Raw genomic sequence first — 12,229 nt, forward strand, 5'->3', positions numbered from 1 at the left:
TGCTATCACGGAAAGGACCGGGAGGGAGGTGAGGGGCAATAGGAGGTAGGGAGGGAGAGATTTAAAAAAAGAAAAAGAAAAAAAAGAGTTCTATATCTTGAATGGGTCATTGTGATTTTAGCTATACCTTGGTAGATGTATTCATTAATTACGGGGATGATTCAAGTCTCTGTGCTTGTCTGTGGTCCAGTACTGTGTGCTTGAGGCCTAGTTTATTTTCAGAGATTTTTGTGTCATCTGCACATGCTGCCACATCCAGTTACCTAGGGTGTGGGGTGTGGAAAGACCAGAGAGGCTCTAGTGTGTGTATGCGTGTCTGTGTGTATGTGCGTGCATGTATGCATGTGTATGAGTGTGTTTGTACTGAAAATGTTCTCCACAGGTGGTCCATACATAATACTGTTATTAACAACTCAATCCTATGTGTCCTATCACTCGAGATCAAACGACTTGACCGGAGGGAAATGTATTATACCAGTTATATAGTACCAAATTAAAAATCCCTCAGCTCCAAAACTGACCCTCATCTTTCTTTTAAGAGACAAGGCTACTACACACATCTCACCAACACAGATTTATGATTAAATAAATATATGGATCTCTTTAGTATTTCCCATTTGTCCAACTCTCCTATATTTCCTGTTCAATTTAGTTTATTACAAACAGTATCTGACTCATGGCCAGAGACATGTAGTGTGTGGATGCTGATAGAAGCGGTCAGTCATACTGTGAACAGACACTATCGTCCCTCAGGGCAGAGGTTTGGCCCAGGCCTGCAGTGAAACCCTTCATTTAATGTGTTTCTCCATCCATTGACAGCCAGTATAAAACAATGCAGTCATCATGGCGACACATGGTTGATTGATCAATAGCCTTTATCCACGGGGCCGGGGTCAGGGTGAGAGGGGGTTCAGTTTGAGAGGGGCGACAGACAGACGAACCATGGGTTCAGCTTGAGAGGGGCGACAGACAGACGAACCATGGCGTTAACTGTCCTCATTCGCTTCCTTCTCTCGAGGAAGATAAAACCACTGGGAGATTACACACATGTTGACCACTGTTTACGAGGCAGAGAGAGGACAGGGAAGAGGAGATCAGACTATCAGCATGCACCGCAGACACAGATAACTTCCTCTTTGAAAAAAATAATAATAATCTTTATTTTACTAGGCAAGTCAGTTAAGAACAAATTCTTATTTTCAATGACGGCCTAGGAACAGTGGGTTAACTGCCTGTTCAGGGGCAGAACGACAGATTTGTACCTTGTCAGCTCGGGGATTTGAACTTGCAACCTTTCGGTTACTAGTCCAACGCTCTAAACACTAGGCTACCCTGCCGCCCCAAATCCTAAAATCCTCTCTTCAGTGTGTCTGTCTGACAGCCACAGTGCGGTACAGTAAGCGACAGATCAGTACTGCCTCCATGGCAGGAGCGACTGAAAATTTTCCCTTGAGAAGGGGTGAGCTTGTGGGTCATGTCATGGTAGATTTGTCTGGATGATTGTGCTGCCTCCTTCTGACCAGGGGTCCATGTAACATCAACCCCCAGTAGACCAGAGCTATCCTCAGTTAGAACATAAGTAATAGTTTTGCGGAGTGCTTTTCTTCTGCCTACTCAGGACACTCTGGGCCTTTTTTCGTTTTAATGACATAACTTTTAGTATCTTTGGATAACTCCCACACTTTCAGTCTTTGGGGAGGTGGTGAGGAGAGGAGTGAGTGGTTGAGCGTGGCGCTGAAATTTAGAATATAAACCCTCTCCATTCTGTCGCAAGGTTTTAAACTCTGTTATCTTGGAGTTTTTGCTTGTGTTATTTTCTTTTCTGTCTGTAAGGCTGTGTCCCACCCACCCCTGAAGGCAGGCAGCCAGGCAGATAGACAGAGACAAGACTCTAAGAGATATCAGGGCTGACAACCAGAGGGGTTCCAACAAGCATTCTGTCCTGTAAACACAGACACGCACACATTCTGCAGTCTCAGATTTGTCTGTGAGCAATAACAATTCAGGTAATTTGCACCAGTAGGTAATTACATGCGGAACAGAGAACTTGACAGAAGCCTACCTGTTTTCTGTCTAAGCTAGCATCCCCATAGGGTACACAACATAGATGAGGCTACATGTACCAGGTTAGTTGTTTTAGTTGGGGGTTAACACTGTTGGGAGAGGAAGAGGACTCCACCCAGGAGTGATTTTTAAAATGTCCCAGAGGGATAATCTTACTGCACATTCAGTTACCTTATTCGCAGAGATGATCTGTGTACTGGCTGCTGTTCTTAGAGAGATGGGAACTGTAAAGCCCATGTCATTTTATGAGAGTGATGCCCCTGCTGTTGAAGCTAACTGTCTGACACAGTGAACAACACAGTAAGTATGGCCATATAACATGATGGAGACCACAGATTACTACTATGGCCGGGTGTCATTTTCATCTGAACACTAGGGATTTGGGTTTGCCTACCAAACACAACTCCATATACGTAGATATACACTACGGTGACAGTGGTGTGTTACGTGACCCTATGGATACAAAGTGCACACAAACATAATTGCACCCATATAATGTGTCATGCCTGTGTACATGGGGTATCCCTATACGTTTTAGTTGATCTCAGCGTTCATAATGTATGGTATGTAATGTCATCTCTATTAGTTTCCGCCTGTCCACTGGGAGGTGTCAGGGATTCTGGCCTGCGTGGGTACCCAGAGATGAGACACTGTGGGTGGGCATGATGGATGGCAGGAGTCCCTACCCACCCATGGTTCTCTATCATCTCCCATATCAAGTCTTCATTTACCTTCCTCTTCATAAGTTGAAATACATCTGCAGTCTCCATGGTATGACGGTAGGTCAGTAATTATGTTCCGGAATGTGAGACTTCTGTGGCAAGCCATTGCTGGTGACAATCTGTGCCTCATATGGTCACAATGACATTTGAGTTTAAGTTTAAATGACAGGAAATTCCAATGTTAAGTTGTTGTCTAGTCACATTCAAATTCACCTGTTGACCTCAGACCACACATAAATCCATGTCTCAGACAAATAAAAAAAACGATTCATAGGTAAACATTGAAATATACAAATAAACATCCATAACAGTTGACAGCTTCTTCCTTTTCTTGCTCTCTCTGTCTCTCTGTGCTCACAGTATGTGATTCACACACACACACAAACCTGATCTAGAAAAGCGGGACAGAGGGGGAGGGCTGTGAGGGGGTCCTTAGTGTGGAGGTCAGGGCGTGAGAGAGGAGTGTGATGCTCTGTCACGGTGAGAGGACTGGGGCAATGGGAGGCTGCATGGTCCACTCATCTCACACGGGGCTGAGCTTGCAGCACCTTGGGTGGTTTTTAATGTGTGTCCTTGCAGGGTGGGTGGGAGGGAGGGTGCTTGTTAGTGTCTGTTTATGGAGGAGAATCACCACTGGAAAGAGAGAGAGGGGGTGGGGGGATATGTTGAGATGAGAGCATCGGTGGGAAAGAAGAGCAAGGGCTTATCTTGAAAATAAATTCATAAAAAATCCTACAATGTGATTTTCTGGATTTATTTTCTCATTTTGTCTGTCATGGTTGAAGTGTACCTATGATGAAAATTACAGGCCTCTCTCATCTTTGGGAGAACTTGCACAATTGGTGGCTGACTAAATACTTTTTTTGCCCCAGTGTATTTCTAACTGTGTTCTGTTTGTCTGTTGACAATTTTTTTTGGTTTCGTGAAACCTACCAGCGTTTGTTCCCCTGCTCCTGTCTGTTCTTGTTCCTGTTTTCTAGTCCTTCCCGGTTTTGACCGTTCTGCCTGCCTTGACCCTGAGACTGCCTGCCCTGACCCTGAGACTGCCTGCCCTGACCCTGAGACTGCCTGCCCTGACCCTGAGACTGCCTGCCCTGACCCTGAGACTGCCTGCCCTGACCCTGAGACTGCCTGCCTTGACCCTGAGACTGCCTGCCATTCTGGACCTTTTGCACCCTCTCTGGATTACTGACCTCTGCCTGCCTGTGACTTGTTGTCTGCATGCCCCTATACCAGCAGCATACCACCCTGCATACCACTGCTGGCTTCTGAAGCTAAGCAGGGTTGGTCCTGGTCAGTCCCTGGATGGGAGACCAGGTGGTATTGGAGGGCCAGTAGAAGGTGCCCTTTCTTCTGGTATAAAAACAAAATATACCAATGCCCCAGGACAGTGATTGACACTGCCCTGTGTAGGGTGCTGTCTTTTGGGTGCGACGATAAACAGGTGTCCTGACTCTCTGAGGTCATTAAAGATCCCATGGCACTTGTTGTAGGGGTGTTAACCCCGGTGTCCTGGCTAAATTCCCAATCTGGCCCTCAAACTGTCATGGTCACCTAATAATCCCCAGTTTACAGTTGGCTCATTCGTCCTCTCCCCTGTAACTATTCCCCAGGTTGTTGCTGTAAATGAGAACGTGTTCAACTTACCTGGTAAAATAACAGATAAATAAATACTAGAAATAAACTTTTGTTTCTTCGACACTATCTGCATCTGGGTCATACCTGAAACCTGATAGCCGCCTCCAATGTCGTTATATAGAGAGGGTATTCTGAGTGGGGAGCGATTTCAATGGGTGGGTTTCCCTGTGGGTCCTGCTTTTTATTTTACATCCATGGGCTTAACAACATTGAAGATAATAATTACATTTTAGAAAAACAATGGCAATGCTAGCGATTCTCTCTTGGAATTTGAAAGGCCTTAATAGTCCGATCAAATATTCCAGCTGTCTTAAAAGTCTTGCAAGAAATCATATTGATATATAAATGCTCCAAGAAACCCACGTGCTCCATAATGACACACAAAGAATAGAGAACAATTTGTACAAACTGTCTGCTTGTTCACCAAGCAGACAGTTTGATGAAGCACATTGGGCCTCTAGTAGCGGAATGCTAACACATTTAGCACAAACTAACAGAGAGATCACCTAGATGCTGTTAGCTAAATACTAATAAGCGAAAACTAATGTAAAATAATTTCTAAGATAGGCAAATCCAGCTCTTAAAGTTATAAAAGCATTGTTAGTAACTAATGTCATTTTCGGTGAGTGTGGAAATTACAAGCAAATGTGGATTAAAAGACATTGTGCAAATGAACAAAGTTGTGATGCATGCTTTTCTGAAGGAAGAACAGCATGTGTACATGGAGCAAATGGGAGAAGAACGGAGGATAACTCATCCAGAGCTCTTTGACTTTTGGCAGAAAGCCATTATAAGATATCTGATGGAAAACATTTAGTAGTGAATTGCATACATTGTAACTTAATCACCTCTAGTGCGCCACACAACAGAAATAGAACACTATGGACTCTTCCATTGTGCTATTTACAAACAAACACATGACTGGCTCAATTGTTCTGGGGAACTACGGTAATTTAAAATAACAATGCAGGAAAAATGAAGGATGCAATCTGCTTTATCTCCTAAGCTATTGCACAAGTTGACTGCAGGTAACACCTTAAAAAGTAGCAAAAAATATTCAAATTGAATTTAAAACTTTATTAATAGTATTGACGGTATTGAAAAACCATTCCGTGGCTTTTCCAAATACCTCAGCATACGCTATATATGGTATTCTGCCCAAGCCTAGTTCTCAACAAAACAAATGTTCAGACCAGACAGCAACTACTCTCTCCAAAGTCAAGACAGAACTAAATCTATTGATAAGAGAGAGCATAATTTGCAATCCAATTGAGTTAGACTCAACCATTACTTCCATGGTAATCGACCTAGTCGTCTACTGGCTAACAAGATTGAATCTGAATCCTGTACATGTGACAATTAAACACTCTGAATCTGAATCAGGTGAATTAATATCAGAAGCCAGACTAATCAACCAAAGATTTTCCAGTTTTTAATAAAGAATTGTACACCAAGATAGATTTGATTATTGCTTTAAAGATATAAGAACTCCTCTAAACTGAGGAAGCCGGTTTGCTGGGAGCCCAAATCTCTCTTTATGAACTCAAAAGGGCATCACCTGTTTGGGACGATATTGGGATGGAGGTCTATTTAACATTTTTTAACCAATTAGGTCAACTATTACTCTAAATGATTAACGTAGCCGTTCACATAGCTTCATTTGGAAGGAATGTCAATACTGCATCCTTCCAAGCACGAAGGATGCCACACAGTGCTCCCACTTTCACCAACTATTTTTGATAAACACAGATATAAAACTATTTTCAAAAATTCTGTCATCCCACCTCGAAACTTACCCAAATTATTATTGTTAAAAAACTATTATCCTCAGATAACCCCTGTTGTCTATGACTTACTGTAGCCTACATCAGAAACTAAAAGCTCCTTGGGCAGTTCTATCTCTCAATGCAGAAAAAGCTTTTGATGGACTAGAATGGTCATATCTTTAGTCGGTTTTGGGACAGATGGGACTTGGCTCCAATTTCATTAATATAATTAAAACACCATATGCTAATCCCTCAGCCATAGTAATAGCAGACGATACCTGCTCTGCTCCGTTCAGAATAACTAGAAGTAGCAGGCAAGCCGATCCCAGCTTACGTCTACTATTTTTTATTGTATAATAAGCCCCTGGCACAGGCATTTCGACAATCGAAAGAAATTACAACAAAATCACTCAATTTTACAGACCACCACATCTAATTATACGCCGACAATATCTTACTTACTTTATCTAGAAGATGTATTTCAATCTCTCCCAAACGCTTTGAAGATCATAGACAAATTCAGCTTCATCTCAAGTTATAAAATAAATCTAACCAAATCTGCCCTCCTCCCCATCAAGAACCCGAAAGGGGACCCAATTCCTATTTATGGAATTCCAATCATTTCCCATTTTAAATATTTAGAAATATATACAGTATTTCCTTCTTTAGATAAAACAGAACGCTCAAATCAATTCAATCTCAGTAGATGGATGTCACGTTCTGACCTTTATTTCCTTTGTTTTGTCGTTATTTAGTGTGGGCAGGGCGTGAGTTGGGGTGGGCAGTCTATGTTTGTTTTTCTATGATTTTGGATTTCTATGTTTCGGCCTAATATGGTTCTCAATCAGAGGCAGGTGTCATTAGTTGTCTCTGATTGAGAATCATACTTAGGTAGCCTGGGTTTCACTGTTTGTTGTGGGTGATTGTCTATGTTAGTTGCTTGTGTCAGCACAGTTCTTATGATAGCGTCACGGTCGTTATTTGTTTATTGTTTTTGTACAGTTTACTTCGTGTTTTTTGTCATCTATTAAATGATGCATTCCCAACACGCTGCGCTTTGGTCTGCTTCTTACGACGATCGTGACAATGGACTAATTACCCAGTTGCTCTAACTGGCAGAATATCTATTGTGAAACTGGATATATTGCCTTGGTATTTTGTGAGCTCCATGGCTTCTCTTCCAGCTATTGGGATAAAATCCACAGTGCGTTTTCAAACCTTTAAATGTAAATTTTAGAGATCGCGGATTAAATGAACACATTTACAGAGAGGGAAAGACGTTGGAGGTATATCTGTTTCAAACTCTAAATTGTATATCCAAGCATGAAATGCTAGATGAAGAGGGGGGACTAAGAGGAGGGGAGGGGGGGGGGCATGGTTTCCTGGTGGGGGGGAAATGGATTGGGGAGCGGGATCCTTTTTTTGTTTATTTTCCTTGCATAGAGAATTTTACAAAACTGTTGATGGTGCTCTTTGTCTTATGACTAAACAAATGAACATACAGTATCTGAATTAATATGATTTTGAATGATATATCGCTACCTGTAAACCCCTTGTGAAAAAATGAGAACTACTCTTGCTCTTATCTGATACGAAGGAGACTTTTTCCAACGCAAGAATTAAAATTCCATCGTTAGTTCTAGAATTAGCCAAAATCATTTACATGTCATTCGGTTGCGTTTTCAGCATATTGCAGACAACCTTAATTTTGGTGCCCCCCGAGTGGCGTAGTGGTCTAAGGCAGTGCCACTAGAGATCCTGGTTCGAGTCCAGGCTCTGTCGGAGCCGGCCGTGACAGGGACACGCATGTTGCGGCGCACAATTGGCCCAGCATTGTCCGCGTTAGGGGAGGGTTTGGCTGGCAGGGATGTCCTTGTCCCATTGCGCTCTAGCGACTCCTGTGGCTGGCCAGGCGCATGCATGTTGACACGGTTGCCAGGTGTACGGTGTTTCCTCTGACACATTGGTGTGGCTAAGCGGGCATTGTGTCAAGAAGCAGTGCGGCTTGGTTGGGTCGTGTTTGGTCGGAGGACACGTGGCTCTTGTGTCTGTATGGGAGTTACAGCGATGAGACAAGACTGTAACTACCAATTGGATACCATGAAATTGGGGAGAAAGGTTAAAAGTGAAAATGTTAAAATAAATAATCGTGTTGGTATGGTCAGGGCAATCTGTAAGCTGAGGTGTGATGGGGGGGTTTGCGCCAGTTGTCTCTTTCTCCCCTGTTGTTCCCTCTCTCTTTCATATACACATCCATCTTCATTTTAACTATTTTTCTACCTGCCAACCCAGCGCTTTTGTTCTTACAAAACAAAATACAGCAGCCGTCCAAATCTCCTTCCTGTCTCTGTACACAGGAACACGGAGCTTAATTCATCTGTTTGGGGATATCTCTGTGGGATCCAGGATTTAGCCTGAATGGTAAGAGATTGACAGTGGGTTTAACTGTAAGATAATACATTGATTTTATTTTGGAATCCAAAGTAATCTCATGTTGGATATATTTACAGGAAAACGTGTTTGGTGTAGGCAAATCTGGGTGTCTGCATCAGAACTTCATACAGTAGCTCAACCTGAGTGAACCTCATTTTGACTGAAAGTTACCTCATCTACAGAGCTGTGTGTGCTGTGGTGTGTGTGTGTCTGTCTGTGTGTCTTGTAGAATTTAACATAACTTTTTTGGATTATGATAATTAGCGGTTATCGGCCTTATTCTGGTCTGCATGCATTATATGGTGTTTTACGTTGTACAAGGAGGATTTTTTTTTTGCAGAATTCTGCATGCAGTCTCAATTTGGTGTTCATCCCATTTTGTGAATTATTGCTCTCTCTCTCTCTTAGAAATTAGGTGATGAGTGAGTTATTTGTGTGTGTGTGTGTGTGTGTGGTGGGGGGGGGGGGGTACATTTTCAGTAGCTCATTACTATTACTGTGGGAAGCAGTCCTCGGCTGATAGCTGAGGTAAGCAAAAATAGGCTGAGGTACACACACACACACACTTTCTCTCCCCTCTCCCTCTTTACATCTTTCTCATGCATCATCTGTGGTGTTGGGGAGGGAGGGAGTAGATCTTTAAGATACAACACATTCTGTCATTTGGCTGGTAAACCCTCCACCACTCATAAACACAGAGCCTTTAAAACCCTTTTAAAACATCATCCATATCTGTCTTACACACACACACACCACAAACACGCAGTCATAAACACACAATCCTCTACAATGAAATGATCAGTGATGGTGATTTTGGAACACAAAGATCAACGGTATACACAGAGTATTTCCGATAAACTTAAGAGGCTTGGCGTATAATACACTCTAATGAGTGGGCCTAGAATTACTGGACAGTCACATCAACTTCTCTTAACATACTGTATACGGCCATGGCTGAAATTGTCTTGCAGTTCTCGGCTATCGATAAGCCCTCTCATCTTGCTAAGCTACTTTATTCCTTCATTTATACGGTACTACCATTAGAGGGCTGCTAAGCTTTGAACCATTTAAGTGGTTTGAATAGACAAAAACCTGAAAGGTCCATGAATATCTCCAATAGTGCAGAACCTAACTTTAACAGAACTGGGCCAACTAGAACAGATTGGAGCTGCACAGAGGTAAAACAGAACCAAGGTGATGTCAGAGGTCATAGAAATAGAGCGGACAGAAAAAGCACAGTGGCAGTTTTCCATTCTGTTTCATTTGAATGTGGCCTGTGCAATATGGCTGTGCAATTGGATCAGGATGTGGTTGCATACATAATACAGAGAAATGTTGTGCTGCTCCATCATAGGGTTACTGTGGAAGCGTTGATGAACCGCACAGCCATGGCATAGGCAACCACAGGGTTCACACATCTCAAACTGCCGTTTTCATCTCCATAGACCTCACTCAGTTTGCATTTCGAGATCTGAGCAGTGAGGCCTTGCATTTCAAGTGGAACAATTATGTCCTCCCTCCCTCCCTCCCTCCCTCCCTCATGTCCATGCTCTCGCCCTCCACTCTGATGCTGTAGTAATTCATCAGAGGGACGGTGTAGACGGTAGAAGCCAGCAACTCTAGAGGAGAGCCCCACGTGCGCAGCTGTCCCAGTGCTCGTTGTGCTATTGTGCTCTCAGAAGCACCCTGAAGGCTGACATTCACACCAACAACACAAAGACGGGCCGCAACCCCAGGGGGTAAACTTACCATGCATGTTCAACTTGTCATCACTTCTCACTCGTTCTATCTTCTCCCTCTCTTGTGAAGAAGCTGTGTCACGTTATGGACTCTGAACTCATATACTGCCTTCCACATAGTCCCTATCTCCCACCATCCTCTCTCTCTTTACCCCTTTCACCGTCTCAGCCAAAGAACATCTCACTCTTACCATGTTGCTTAAATATTCTATTTATCTTGAAGATGGATCAGCAGAACTAAGTGCAACAAAAGTATTGGATATAGGTGAACGTGTTGCAACACTCACGGATGGTCAGCTAGCAGCCAGAGGACAATGTAGAGAGAGCCCTTGGACATATCATATTTCAGTGGTCTAAGAAGTAACCTTTGGGTCCCTTCTGCTTACGGGGTTGGGGTGCAGCCAGGTCAGATGTCAGCTAAACCCCTCCCGTTACCAACCTCCACGTCCCCTCTTCATATTGGCAGTCAGCACTTTCCAATCCTCTGCAGTGACCTCATATTGAGAAATTCAGAGTGCTAAAAACAAATTCTAAAAATAGACAGGAACTCTGCCCTGAGCGTTCCTTCTAAAATTAACACAAACACCTTGTGGCTAATATTTCCCCTCACTAAGAGTTATCAAATAGGATTCGGCCTATGTTCCACTTTTATAAGTAGAACAGAACAGCAATTATTATCTCTTTATCTCTTTCCTGGCTATAAGCCTTGAATGGGGGTTGAATGATAAAATATCAATGAACAAACCTGTGAAATACCAAGATCACAGACAAAATACTAATTTCATCCCAATTCTCTGGACCCCAAAACAGTAATCTAACTCGCCCCCATATACACCCAGTCAGCCTATATACACCCAGTCAACCCATATAAAAACACCCAGTCAGCCCATATACACCCAGTCAACCCATATAAAACACCCAGTCAGCCCATATACACCCACTCAGCCCATATACACCCACTCAGCCCATATACACCCAGTCAACCCATATAAAAACACCCAGTCAACCCATATAAAAACACCCAGTCAGCCCATATAAAAACACCCAGTCAGCCCATATAAAAACACCTAGTCAGCCCATATACACCCAGACAGCCCATATCCACCCAGTCAGCCCATATCCACCCAGTCAACCCATATAAAAACACCCAGTCAACCCATATAAAAACACACAGTCAGCCCATATACACCCAGTCAGCCCATATACACCCAGTCAACCCATATACACCCAGTCAACCCATATACACCCAGTCAACCCATATAAAAACACACAGTCAGCCCATATACACCCAGTCAACCCATATACACCCAGTCAGCCCATATCCACCCACTCAGCCCATATCCACCCAGTCAACCCATATACACCCAGTTAACCCATATAAAAACACCCAGTCAGCCCATATACACCCAGTCAACCCATATAAAAACACCCAGTCAACCCATATAAAAACACACAGTCAGCCCATATACCTCCAGTCAGCCCATATACACCCAGTCAACCCATATAAAAACACCCAGTCAGCCCATATAAAAACACCCAGTCAGCCCATATAAAAACACCCAGTCAGCCCATATAAAAACACCCAGTCAGCCCATATCCACCCAGTCAGCCCATATCCACCCAGTCAGCCCATATCCACCCAGTCAGCCCATATAAAAACACCCAGTCAGCCCATATAAAAACACCCAGTCAGCCCATATAAAAACACCCAGTCAGCCAATATACACCCAATTAGCCCATATCCACCAGTCAGCCCATATACACCCAGTCACCCTATATTCACCAAGTCAGCCCATATCCACCCAGTCAGCCTATATTCACCAAGTCAGCCCATATCCACCCAGTCAGCCTATATTCACCAGTCAGC

The sequence above is a fragment of the Oncorhynchus masou genome, chromosome 32, assembly GCF_036934945.1.
Source record: "Oncorhynchus masou masou isolate Uvic2021 chromosome 32, UVic_Omas_1.1, whole genome shotgun sequence".
NCBI lineage: Eukaryota > Metazoa > Chordata > Actinopteri > Salmoniformes > Salmonidae > Oncorhynchus > Oncorhynchus masou.